Source organism: Apodemus sylvaticus, chromosome 6 (genome assembly GCF_947179515.1).
Source record: "Apodemus sylvaticus chromosome 6, mApoSyl1.1, whole genome shotgun sequence".
Lineage (NCBI taxonomy): Eukaryota > Metazoa > Chordata > Mammalia > Rodentia > Muridae > Apodemus > Apodemus sylvaticus.
The window spans coordinates 70,970,297-70,982,718 of NC_067477.1; positions in this window are offsets into that span (position 1 = coordinate 70,970,297).

Below are 12,422 nucleotides of genomic sequence, written 5' to 3' on the forward strand. Positions count from 1 at the left end.
CTCAGAATAACAAATGAAAATTATTTATAAACAAATAGCTAGGCCATAAGCTTTGGCTTGTTCCCTGACTACTCATAACTTATAGAATCCATTTATTCTAGTCTGTGTCTGCCACATGGCTAGTTACCACTCCTCGGTTTCATTCATCCATTGCCTCCGAGTTCAGGCTAAAGCCCTCCTGCTCTTGGCTCTTTGCCAGAATCCAATCTCTGTCTGTCGGATGTCCCACCTTCTATTTCCTGCCTCAGCTAATAGGCCGTCAGCTTTTTATTGACAGGTGATTCTTCCTGACACAGTACTGAGAGATTCTCTGTACAACTCAGGTCATCAGGCTTGGCAGCACGGCCTTTGCCCTTGAGCCTTCTAGCCTGGCAAAGCCTTCTGTTTTATAATCAATCAATCTTGGCGGGGTCGGGAGGTGCGGTGAGGGCCTCCCCACTGCTTGAGCTAACACACCCAGTGACTGTCAAGTAGTAGACACAACATCTAGCCTTTGTTTCAACACAAAGGTTTTCTAAAAATAGGCTGTGTAGCTTAGGTCGGGCATCCGTGGAAGCAGGCGGGCCTTGCTCTGTGGCGGTGGCCGGTGCTGCTGTTGCTCTGCCTGCTGAGTTTTCAGGCCAGACTTTCTCATCATTAACAACCATTCTGGCTTATCCATGTGAAGGGGATTTTAGAGAAGCTAGGTGTGGTAGCTCATGCCTGGTAACGTTGGGACCTGGCAGTGAGAATCACAGGTTCAAGGTCAGCCTGAACTATGTGGGAACACACCGTCTCTAAATGCCAAATTTTAATTTGTGGGTTTGTTTGTTTTTGAGACAGGGTCTCACTATGTAACCCTGGCTGGCTTGGAACTCACTGTATAGACCAGGCTGGCCTTGAACTCACTAAATCTGCCTGCCTCCCTGAGTGTTGCTACTGAAGGCCTGTGCCGACCCACACAGCTAACTTGTAGTTTCAGCAGTTTAGGTTTTTTATGAGAGTCTAAGTCTTTATTGTTCGAAGTCAGGCTCAGCAGCAAGCTTACAGCTCACCTTGGCTACCTTACTCAGTGACGCTGTTTCAAGCCCCAAAGCACAAGAGCTCCTTAGTCGCGTATGACGCTGTGCCTAACCATGTGACCTTAGGAAGCCGGTACTGTCTGGGTTTCATGGTTCTCATCTACCAAAAAAAAAAAAAGAAAGAAAGAAAGTTTTCCATATCCATATTTTAATAGCGAGGGTCCCTTGAGATAGTGATTCTGAAAACACTTGGCCTACAGTGGTGAAAAGTTTCCCTGAACTAAAGTTACCTGTCTGAGTTGGTCTGTACTTTGAAGGACCTGGGAGCCTAAAAGGAGGAAAGGCCTGGAGATTCAGTGCCCCGCCCCCACCCAGCAGGAGACACGGCCATCCTTTGCAAGGATAGCTAAAGTCAGTCTATGCACACACCCCTGCAGTAGAGCTTAACTTACAAACTAGACTCGCTGAGGCATTAGCAGCAATAACATAGAACATTTGTAATAACGCGCTGCTCACTGGAAATGCGTGAGCTGTTCCTGTGGGGCCACAAGATGACTCAGCAGCTCGAGACACTTGCCACCAACCCTGATGACCTGGATGCAATCCCTGGAGTCTACAGAGTAGGAGGAAAGGAGGCCTGAAAGTTGTCCTCTGGCCTCCAGAGCCGGCCACAATACATGCACATACACATATGCAATCAATCAAAATTGTAAAAAATAATTATTTAAAATGTTCTTTGCATGATGGCTTATACCTTTGATGCCAGCACTGGGAAGAAAGAGACAGGCAGATCTCTGTAATTCGAGGCTTGTCAGGACTACATAGTGAAACTCTATTCAAAAAGTTTATTTCTAGAATTTCCCTTTTAATATTCTCGGACTTGTCTAAGGTAACAAACCACGGGCAACACAACCTGGTTGAGGGCAGGGTCTAACTTACTAGTTACAAAGTCTAGATCGGAGGCTCACACCAGAACTAAGAAATAAACTAGACTGTTCAGAGAAATGGGGAGAGACTTTTTTTTTTCATTTATATTGGGTTGGTTTTGTTTTCTGAGAGTCTGTTTTGTTTTGTTTGTGAGAGTCTTGCCCTGTAGACCAGGCTGCAGCTCCAGCTCCTCCTGCCCTCTGCCCCCTAGGGTCAGGGCACGGGTACTCATGTGAGGAGGAGGAGGAGGAAGAGGAGGGGGGGGGAGGAAGATGGAAGGAGCGGACAGGGGAAGGGAAGGGGGGAGAGGGAAGGGGAGAGGAGGAGAGAGGAGGGAAGGGGAGGGAGAGGAGCAGCCCTGAATACATGGAAAGAGAGGAGGGAGGGGATGGGAAGAGAAGGGAAGAGAGGGTAAGAGAAAGAGAAGTGACAGGGCGAACAGCCCCTTTATAGTGAGTCAGGCTTACCTGCCTGTTGCCAGGTAACTGTGGGGCGGAGCCTAGAAGGAATGCTAACACTCTGCTGAAGAAGCAGCGTAAATGAAGACAGGTCTGTACATTTTCAGTATTTTGCACTTATTTTCGTGTGTGCATGTGCCCATGCCATGGAGCACACATGGAGTACGTGGACAGGACCAAGCTTTGGGTTCTTTCCTTCCACTGCGAGGGTCTCCTCACACTCAGGCTCAGCAGCCCAGCCGGCGCCTTTACCGGCCGAGCTGTTGCACGGACCTGGATGAAGGGCCCTTTGTGGCAAGAAAGACAGGCAGCAGGCGCGCGCACGGCTGCTTGCTTACATCTCGTAGCTCAGGAAGCAGAAAAACGGATAGAAAGTGAAGCCCACACTACAAACCTCAAAACCCCAATAAGTACGGGTTGTTCTAATGCTTTGATTGGGAATCCGCGTGTAAACACAGAAGCTCCTGTTCCCCAATTGGTTTTTGATTGATCAATAAAGGTGCTAGTAGCCAATGGCTGGGCGGAAGAGGTGGGACTTCCAGGTTCCCACTGGCAGACTAGGGAGGAGGGGGGAAGAGGAGAAGGAGGAGAAAGGAGGGAGGGAGGAAGGGAGGGAGGAAGGAAGGAAGGGAGGGAGGGAGAGAGGGAGGGAGGGAGGGAGGGAGGGAAGGAAGAAGAAGGAAGGGGTAGTAGTAGTCATTGTCATCAGTGGCCAGCTGAGTGCCGGTGGGCCTGAATTCCTTGGTTACAGGTGGGATAGCAAGCAGGACTGCTTTCTAGTTCCCGCCTTGGTGTCTCTCAATGATGGGCTATGAGCTGGGATTGTAAACTGAAATACACCCATTCCTCCCCTCGGTTGCTCCGTCAGCACCATGTTTCATCACAGCAACAGAATGAAACTACAACAGTGGTTGAGCCCTTGCCCAGCTCAACCTCCAATGCCAGATAGATAAATACATAATAAAAGTGAAACCCCTGACCCGCCAAGGTCATCAAAAACAAGGACAGTCAGTAACCTGAAAATGTGATGCACCCAAGAGATGCCAGAGGAGACGCAATGGCTAGATGTGACATGACATGGCGCCCTCCATGGAATACGGGCAGAATCAGGACACTGACTGAAAACTGACAACATGTGAGCATGGGTCCAGGGGTGGCCAGGGCGGTGTGAGCACGGGTCTGGAGGAGGCTGACAGTAGGAGAAGCAGGCATGTGGTATATGAAAAAGCACATCATCTTCACTTTTTTCTTTTTTTTTCTTCAGCACTAGGTAAGGCGGTGGCGAGCACAGACTGGCAAATGCTCTGCCAGTGAGCTATATCTCACCCCTTTTCATTTTGAGAAAGAGTCTCCTTAAGTTTCTCTGGCTGGCCATGGGTTTGGAATGACCCTTGCCTCTGACTCTGGAGTAACTAGGATTACAGCAGCCGTGCTACCATGCGGGGTCCACCACGCACACAGCCTTTCTGCAGATCTCAAACTATTCTAAATTGAAAACTTTACTTTTTTTTTTTTTTTTTTTTTGGTTTTTTTCAAGACAGGGTTTCTCTGTGTAGCCCTGGCTGTCCTGGAACTCACTCTGTAGACCAGGCTGGCCTTGAACTCAGAAATCCACCTGCCTCTGCCTCCCAGAGTGCTGGGATTACAGGCGTGTGCCACCACCCGCCGGCTTGAAAAGTTTACTTTTTAAAGTGCTGGCTCAGCACACAGGCTCTGTTCTGCTGTACTTTTTCTCACTGTTCATTTCTCAACTGTCTTTTGAGATCTCCCCGGACACCACAGTGCTAGGGATCAAACTCGGGGTCTGGGGCATGCTAAGGGAGCATACCACCTCCGAGCTGTACCCCAGACACCATTTACATGTGATAGGTAGTACCAAACTCACTCTTTTTTTATGCTGCTGGTAGCTTTTTAAGGCAAAACCTTGTGTAGCCCAGGCTAGCCTCAGGCTTACTGAGGAGGACTTTGGAGTCATGATCTTCCTGCCTCCCTCCCAGAGCACTGGGAGTGTAGGCCCGTGCCACCACACCCAACTCCATAACCCCATTCTTTGAAGTAATGTCCTGAAGTCAGCGCCCAGCCTGGGCACCAACCCAAAGCAGAAAAGCTGCCTTCTAAGCTGCTGATTGGCATCATCCCGGGCATTTACTAAGTAGGTCAGCTCCGTCCCTGTCTACCTGCGTTTTCAGAGATTAGTCAGAACGGGTAGCCTGTTTCAGGCCAGCAGCAGGAAAAGGTGGTGTGGGAGGGAAAAGGAGGTACCGGCTTCCCCTTGAGGAGTAACACCCAAAACAAGTGTCACCACACCTTAGTCCCTCCCACTGTGTTTACACCACCCCCTTTAGATGTGTCACTTCCTTGGGCTTCCTTCCAAATAAAAGAGACCAAGAGCCAAAGCACTATAAAAAGTTTGTTCCTGACCCCCAGTTGCCAACAGACGTTCGTTCTCAAGCTTTAATCCTCAACGGATCACATTTCTAATGTCCCCTCGTGCACACAGCACCAGGGCCCCTCCAGGGGTGCGTCTGTGTGTGTGTGTGTGTGTGTGTGTGTGTGTGTGTACGCAGCGCGCAGTTAAGGATGGTAAAGAGCTGCGCCTGACAGGCTAGCTAGCCTTCCTAGGAATCCGTGCTACTTTCTGAAAGACACGGAGCAAGGGAAACAGCAGCCCTCAGATCTAGACGGACAGCACTGCTGAGTTCCTTAGCAGACCTCAGAACACACCCGCACATGAATGTCAGGTGACACCATTTTTCATTACATGGTCATTACCGCATGGGGTGTCTCCATGGTTACCTTTCTTCTCCTGTCAGAAGAACTATAATGCTTTTCTGTTGACCATGGTTTTCCTCTGCGGACAGGAAAATAATACTTCCTTGCCTCTGGTGGTGTTGACACCCTGTACCTTATTTCTTTGTGTTCCCTGCAGTGTGGCCTCTAAATCCTTGAACAATCCGGTTTGCTTTCCCACTGCAGACACTACTCACGGGAGCTTCCTGCTCCCTGTTCACACTATGTTGTTCAGACTCCAGAAACAGAGACTTGATCTCACTACTGATTAATGACTACCTGGGTGAGATACACTGCTAATTAGGAAGGAGCGTATCTGTGACAAACAAGTCCCTGTATTTAGAAAACAAGCAGGACAGACCCACGAACACCTGTTCTGTATAGTTCCCACTGGAATAAGAGAACATTCCAGCATTACAAGGAGCACCAATCCTGCCACCCTGCGATCTGGCCTAGGTCTGTGGTGGCTTGGGCAGGCATGCTTCCTGGCTTTTGGCTTCTCTGCAGAAGGGCTGAAAGCAGACCGATCATTTCAGGTTCCCAAGGCTCCTAATTTTAGCACTGAGGGGTTTGTGTGTTCCAGGGATCTTTTCCATCCCAGCTAATCTTGCTCTGGGAAGTTTGTGTATTGGCTATCAGACAAGCAGAGAGTCTCTGGTTCTGATTTTTGTGAGTCTGAACCTTAGATGCTTCTCAAAGCATGCTATACATGCCATTAAGAGGCAGACTGAGTCACAGGGAGGATGTTCAGTGGCTGTATGCAAAAAACAAAACACAAAAAAACGTGAAAGATGTCCTGCCCCTGACCTCTGACTCACCCAGGGTAGGAAACCATTCTTAAGAAGAGATCCATGGAGAATGAAACACGCAGGCAAAAACAATTGACTAATATGTTCGTGGCAAATGCTGTGACTGTCAGACTCCTTGAAAGTGACCTAGTAAAGCTCTGATGTTCCATCTCCGATTGACTGGTCTCTTGGCCTCCACCACCAAGAAGCTCCCCCCCCCATACACGCACGCACTTAGACTGTACTCAAATGGCTTGGTAATTAGGTCTAGCATTCCCAGATACCAGATGTGTTCCATCAGTTAGGTCTCAAACCCAGGACACAGCTCATACCAAAGCTGATGCTAACCACCAGGGTAGGAAACCATTCTTAAGAAGAGATCCGGTGAGAATCCCTTAGTCCCCTGCCTGCTATAGGGTCCTTCTGGCTGGCATACCCTGGCCCCTACCTGAAATTTCTACAGCCCAGGGAAAGACTGCCCTTCCCCCAGCTGCCCTTACCTATAATCCAGCCATTTTGGGTACCTAACCTTCTGGTCTAATCATTACTCTCTTGGTCAGTTTCTGCCCCTCTCAGTCGAAAGCTCTTCTCCCCTCCGCCATCTCCTCGTATGGCCCGGCACAGTTAGGCCATGTTCCTCCTGGACTCTCCCCGATGTCCCTACCTCTGCCATACCTCGGAGCAGCCATGGCCTTTCCGTTTTTATTTCTTGTGTTCATGCATCTGAAATAGCTAACGAGTACAAGGGCTTTCTAAGGGAAGCCTGAGGAGACAGGCAGGTGAGTATCCAACTCAGCATTGATTTCTGACTCTGTTGTCTAGTTGACAAGACCTTCGGTCAAAAGCTCTTTGGGTGCCTTGACTCCAGGGGAGAGACAGCTGAAGTCAGGATTGGAGGAGATTTTCCATGCTGCTAGGAGCTACAGCCTAGCTGCCAGCTGGCCCCTGGTTGACTGAAGGAAACGCAGCTCGCCGCACATTCATATTTAATTTAGAAGCAAACTGCATAATCATTTTTTTTCATTTTCTTTGTGCCTGATTTAATTTTGGCTTTCTGCTTAAGTCAACTCCTATTCCAATCTCACCTCATAGAATAAATCTGGTCCAACTGACTCCTCAGAAGGTCCTTCAGCAGCTGGATCCAAACCAGCCCCTTGAATATTGAGCAGTGACAGAGTCCTCATGGAGAAAGTCAAAAGAGTGAGACTAACACGGCTATTTAAGGAACCAAATAACAAATCAAAGGACTTCTGTAACTCAGCAAATTCAAGCACAGCTGCTTAACGTCTCTTCCCACCCCTGACCGGTCTGAAATACAGAGGGAAAAAAATAGCAACAAGTCAAACTGGTTCAAGTATACAGTAAAATCCAGCCAAACTGGTTTCAAAAGCATAACAAGTCATAATATTGTCCCCAAGCAGATTTCCCTCTTTTCCTTTTCTGTGCACTTGATGTTAGCAGAATCTCAAGCTGCTATGAGAGGAAACTTTTAACCACCAAAGTCCATGAGTTAATTATCTGGAGGCCAATTATGACTCAAGTGAAGATTCTTGTTTACACACAGCCAAGAATTAGTCCAGGGGATATCTGCAGACAGTTCCTTGGTCAGCACAGGAAAGACAGGTTCAATGAGAACACTGTGGACATTCATCTTTAAATTCTTTCAGGTGGAGCATAGCCTGTGCTAACTATTGGACTGTGAACATATTAAAGGTGTGTGTCCATTGCCCTGCGTACCAACGCAGGCTGCCAAGGTTCTTACCATGGCCAAGGCTGGGCTCCCCTCTGCTCCCTCACCCCTGAGCTTTTCATTCCTCATTTGTGGACTTGAGAGAGGTAGAAACCATCGTGCCCATCCCACTTCAGTCAGGTTTCTGACAGGAAGTTAGAGGACCAAAGCACGGTGGTGCATATGGGACAAGTCCACAGTCAGGTTTGTGCCACGCAGCATGGAGCACGCTTCTCCCTCCGTAGGGCCATCTTCTCAGTACCCACTCTGTGCCAGATACATTTTCCTCTGAGGTACACTAACTCTTGGCCATCTGATCTTCCTGAAAGATGGAGGAGACTTTGCAAGACTTTCAGGAGAAAGGCTTGGCTTTCTTGGGACCATCCCTTGCTTGTTTTTTGAGATGCCTTGTGTAGCCCAGGCTGCCTTAGAACTCTCCCTGACTCTCCTACCAAATTCTGGGATTTTGAGCACCATGGACCTGGCTCCATCTAGAAGCCCCGAGCAATGCAGGCCAGCGTGGCCTGAACTGGAAGCAGTAGGTTTGGGTTTCTTGAGTCATTCTTCCCCCAGTGAATTTGCACTCTTTGCTTTGATTTCCTCTGAATCCAGGGTTGTTCTGAGACACTGTTTGTCACGAGGAATGGAAGGCTAACTTGTGGCTCTACACTGAAACAGGAGCAAGGATCTGTCATAGCTAGGAAAACAGCATTTGTTCTGAGCCCAAATACTGTGGTACAGGACCTGGTATTCCTGTTATAAACAAAACATCAGCACAGAAGACTAGGCAACAAAATATAAAAGACAGGGGACTGGTTTTACTCTTTGCCTCCCAGACAGGAACAATTTTCAAGGTTCCCAAGTTACCCAGCATTTGTTGCTGTTGTTTTGCTGGTCAGTATTTGTCTTGTTGGGTCTGAAAAAGCCGGAGAGGTCTTGCTTTGACTAGCTGCATGGACGAAACATCTTCAACTATCTTTTGTAGTTACAGCAATTGACCAGTGCAGAGGTAAGGTTTAGCAACAGAATGCCAATGATTTATTAGGAAGTCCCCCAGGCTCATTTCTGGGCTCTTCCCATCTTCTGAGTGAAGTGCACTTGAGGTCTTGGCTTTGCTCAACAGAGATGCATGCAAGCGCATGTACACAAATAAATGGAGGTAATTTTTTCTTTTGAGACAGGATTTCTCTATAATTTATAATTTAATTATGATAAATTTTAACTAAAAATCACAACACAGTCTACACATCATAAAAAATTTAAATATAAATCACACTTTAAAAAATTCACAATCTGGAATGATGGAGAGATGGCTGGAGAGATGGCTCAGAGGTTAAGAGCTCTGACTATTCTTCCAGGGGTCCTGAGTTCAATTCCCAGAGACCACATGGTGGCTCACAACCATCTGTAATAGGATCCGATGCCCTCTTCTGGTGTGTCTGAAGACAGCAACAGTGTACTCACATACATAAAATAAACAAATAAGTCTTTAAAAAAAATTCACAACCCAGCCACTGAGCCGTGGCGGTAAGGCAGGCCCTGTGCTCCACACCTATAACTGTCCCCAAGATTGTTCCTCCTTTCTGTGAGCTTTTTCTAGACTTTGCTGGTTGTTTTGTTCCCATGAGCCTGGGTCTCAAGTCTAGCTCTATCCTTCTAAGATAGCAGAGAATGAAAACCCGGAGCAAGCTTTCAAACACAGATACTAATTTGGGTAACAGGAAAAGGTAGTCGTGGGACCCTTCTTGATAGTTTTCACGAGACTGCTTCTATTGTTCATGTCAGGTTGTCCTGTTTTGAAGTGTATGTGAGTCTTACACACTAAAGTCAGGAGAAGAGGACTCCATCCTTCCTAGCTGGCTTTAGATAAACCCTCCAAATCTCTTGATTTTGGTGTATAGAATTTAGGTTTTTCTTTTCCAAGGAACAGTTTTATCACCAGCATTTTTTGTTGTTGTTGTTGTTGTTTGGATTTGGTTTTTTCGAGACAGGGTTTCTCTGTGTAGCCCTGGATGTCCTGGAACTCACTCTGTAGACCAGGCTGGCCTCGAACTCAGAAATCCGCCTGCCTCTGCCTCCCAAGTGCTGGGACTAAAGGCATGTGCTACCACTGCCCAGCAACAGTTTCTTTAACAATTGTGCAGTGTTGTTTTTGTTTTGTTTTGTTTTTTAAGCATAGTAGCTCCTGGCTGGCCATGGTAGTGTACACCTGTGATTCCCTACACTCGAGGGTCAGAGACAGGAGATCAAGGGTTCAAGTCGAAGGACACTATACACTGAATTCAAGATCAACCTGGGACACATGATTTAAAAAGTAATAATAAGCCGGGCGGTGGTGGTGCACACCTGTAATCCCAGCACTCTGGGAGGCAGAGGCAGGTGGATTTCTGAGTTCGAGGCCAGCCTGGTCTACAGAGTGAGTTCAACTTTCTTCCTTTTCCCTCTTTTTTTCTTCTTGGTTTCTTATTCCTCTTTTCTCTGGCTAATGCCATAAATGCTCTTGCCTCTCCTCCTCTTCGTCCTCCTCCTCTTCTGTCTCTCGTCTGTCTCTCTCTATATTTTTAATTTTATGTGGCATGTGTAAGGGATGGAGACATGTGGAAATCAGAAGACAACTTTGGGAAGTCAGTTCTTTCCTTCTAATCCACATTGATTCAGAGGACGGAACCCGGGTTGTCAGACTTGCCAGCAGGGCCTTTGCAGCTGAGCTGCCCAGCTGGCCTCCCTTCTAGTTATCTGTGTACTTCCTTCTTCCTGGAGCTGCCACTGCGGGCACCAGCTATGCCAGGCTTGGTGGTGCACACCAGTAGTCCCAGAACTCGGGAGGCTGAGGCAGGAGGACAAGATCACTGCAACTTTCAGACTAGCCTAGGTACACAGTGGGTTGCAGGCTAGTGTAGGTTATATAGCTAGATCCTGTCTCAAAAGCAAAGACAAGAAGCAGGAGAAATGGCTCAGTGCTTAAGATTGAGCCTGGCTTGGTTCTCAGTGCCCTCGTCCAGTAGCTCACAACTGCCTGGAACTCCAGCTCTAGGATACCTGACACCCCTACCCTCCAAGGGCACCTATATTCATGTGTGCACAATCTCCCAAACAAACATTCACACATTCTAAAAATCTTTCAAAAAGTCAGGCCTGATGGCACATGACTTTAATCCCAGCACTTGGGAGGCAGAGGCAGGTGGGTCTCTGTGAGTTCAAGGCCAGCCTGGTCTACAAAGAAGATTCCAGGACAGCCAGAGCTATACAGAGAAACTCTTATCTTGAAAAAGCAAACAAACAATCTTTAAAAAAAACAAAACAACAAAAAACAAAAAAACATTTAAAAAGCAAAAAAAAAAATAAATAAATAAACAGAAAAATATGCAGTTACTTATCTATCATTGCAGAAGGGACTTATTTTGAGGTGTGATGCATCTGTGAAGCCCTTATGTCCTATCCCCAGCATTTCACAGGCTAGGTTCAGCGCTGTACACCTGCAATCTCATCTCTCTGGGGGTGGAGGTCAGAGGGTCAAAGTTCAAGGGTGAGTTCAAAGTTCAAGTAAGGCTAACCTGGGAATACATGAAACCCTGACTCAAAACAAACACAAACAACCAAAACCCCAGCAGTCTAACAAGAACCACCTTCCGGGCTAGCCTTGGCATACATATAGCCAATATAGCTGATGTATAGCTGGGTGTGACCTTGAACTTCTGATCCTCTTTCTTTTACCTCCTAAAGTACTAGGATTATTACTGCTGTGATCCTCAACACCTTGTGTTAGGGCAGGAGAGAGAGAGAGAGAGAGAGAGAGAGAGAGAGAGAGAGAGAGAGAGAGAGAGAGAGAGACTTCACGAGGTATAATACCTCAGAAGATGTCCCCTAGCTCTTTGGGACAGCGTTTCTCATTAGGACTTGGAGCAGGCAAATTAGCATAGACTGACTGGTCAACAGTCCTCGAAGCTCCTTCCAGGTCTGCCTCCGTTTTTTGTTTTTTTTTTATTTCAGTGCTGGGATGGGACTGGGGTCTTCACACTTACATAGTTCCATTTTGGGTTCAGAGATGTCTACTAAGGCCAAATGAAGCATAGGTGGCTTTGCATTTTGATGTTGTTTGTTTGTTTTGGTACTAAGGACTGAATCTGAGGACCTGTGCAGGCTGAACATTCTATCACTGAAGTAAAGCCCCAGCTCTGCATACCATGGGTGTTGTTTTTGTTTTGCTTGAGACAAAATCTCTTGCCCCTAGCCTGGCCTTGAACTTGCCTTGTGGGCGAGAATGACCTTAGTCTCCTGAGTGCCAGCGGACAGCAGCAGCCCTGGTTTTACAGGGCTGGGGATCAGGCCCTGGACTCTTTGTGCAACCAGGCACTTCCCTACCTGACCTACATAGCCATTCTAGAAACACAGGGGTTTTCTGTGGGCAATCAGGCACCTCCACGGCCAGCCCCGAGAGACCCAGTGACAAATACGTCATCACTAGCTGCCCAGAGGCGACAGGTTCCCATTGTCGCACCTGTTGCTTGTCCTCCTGCGCATGTGCCTCTGCCTAACTAAAAAGCTGCAGTTTTTCCTCTGCCCACCCTCTCTCTCCTTCCCCCACCCCAGAGGCAGCTTCCGTGCCATTTCCTTCTGATAAAGGTCCAGTGTGAGATCTATTTGTTGCACGGAGTGATTCTGTCTGAATTCACCACTTATTTCCATCAGTTTCATTTTGCTCGAGACAGGTTCTCACTAAGTAGTTCTG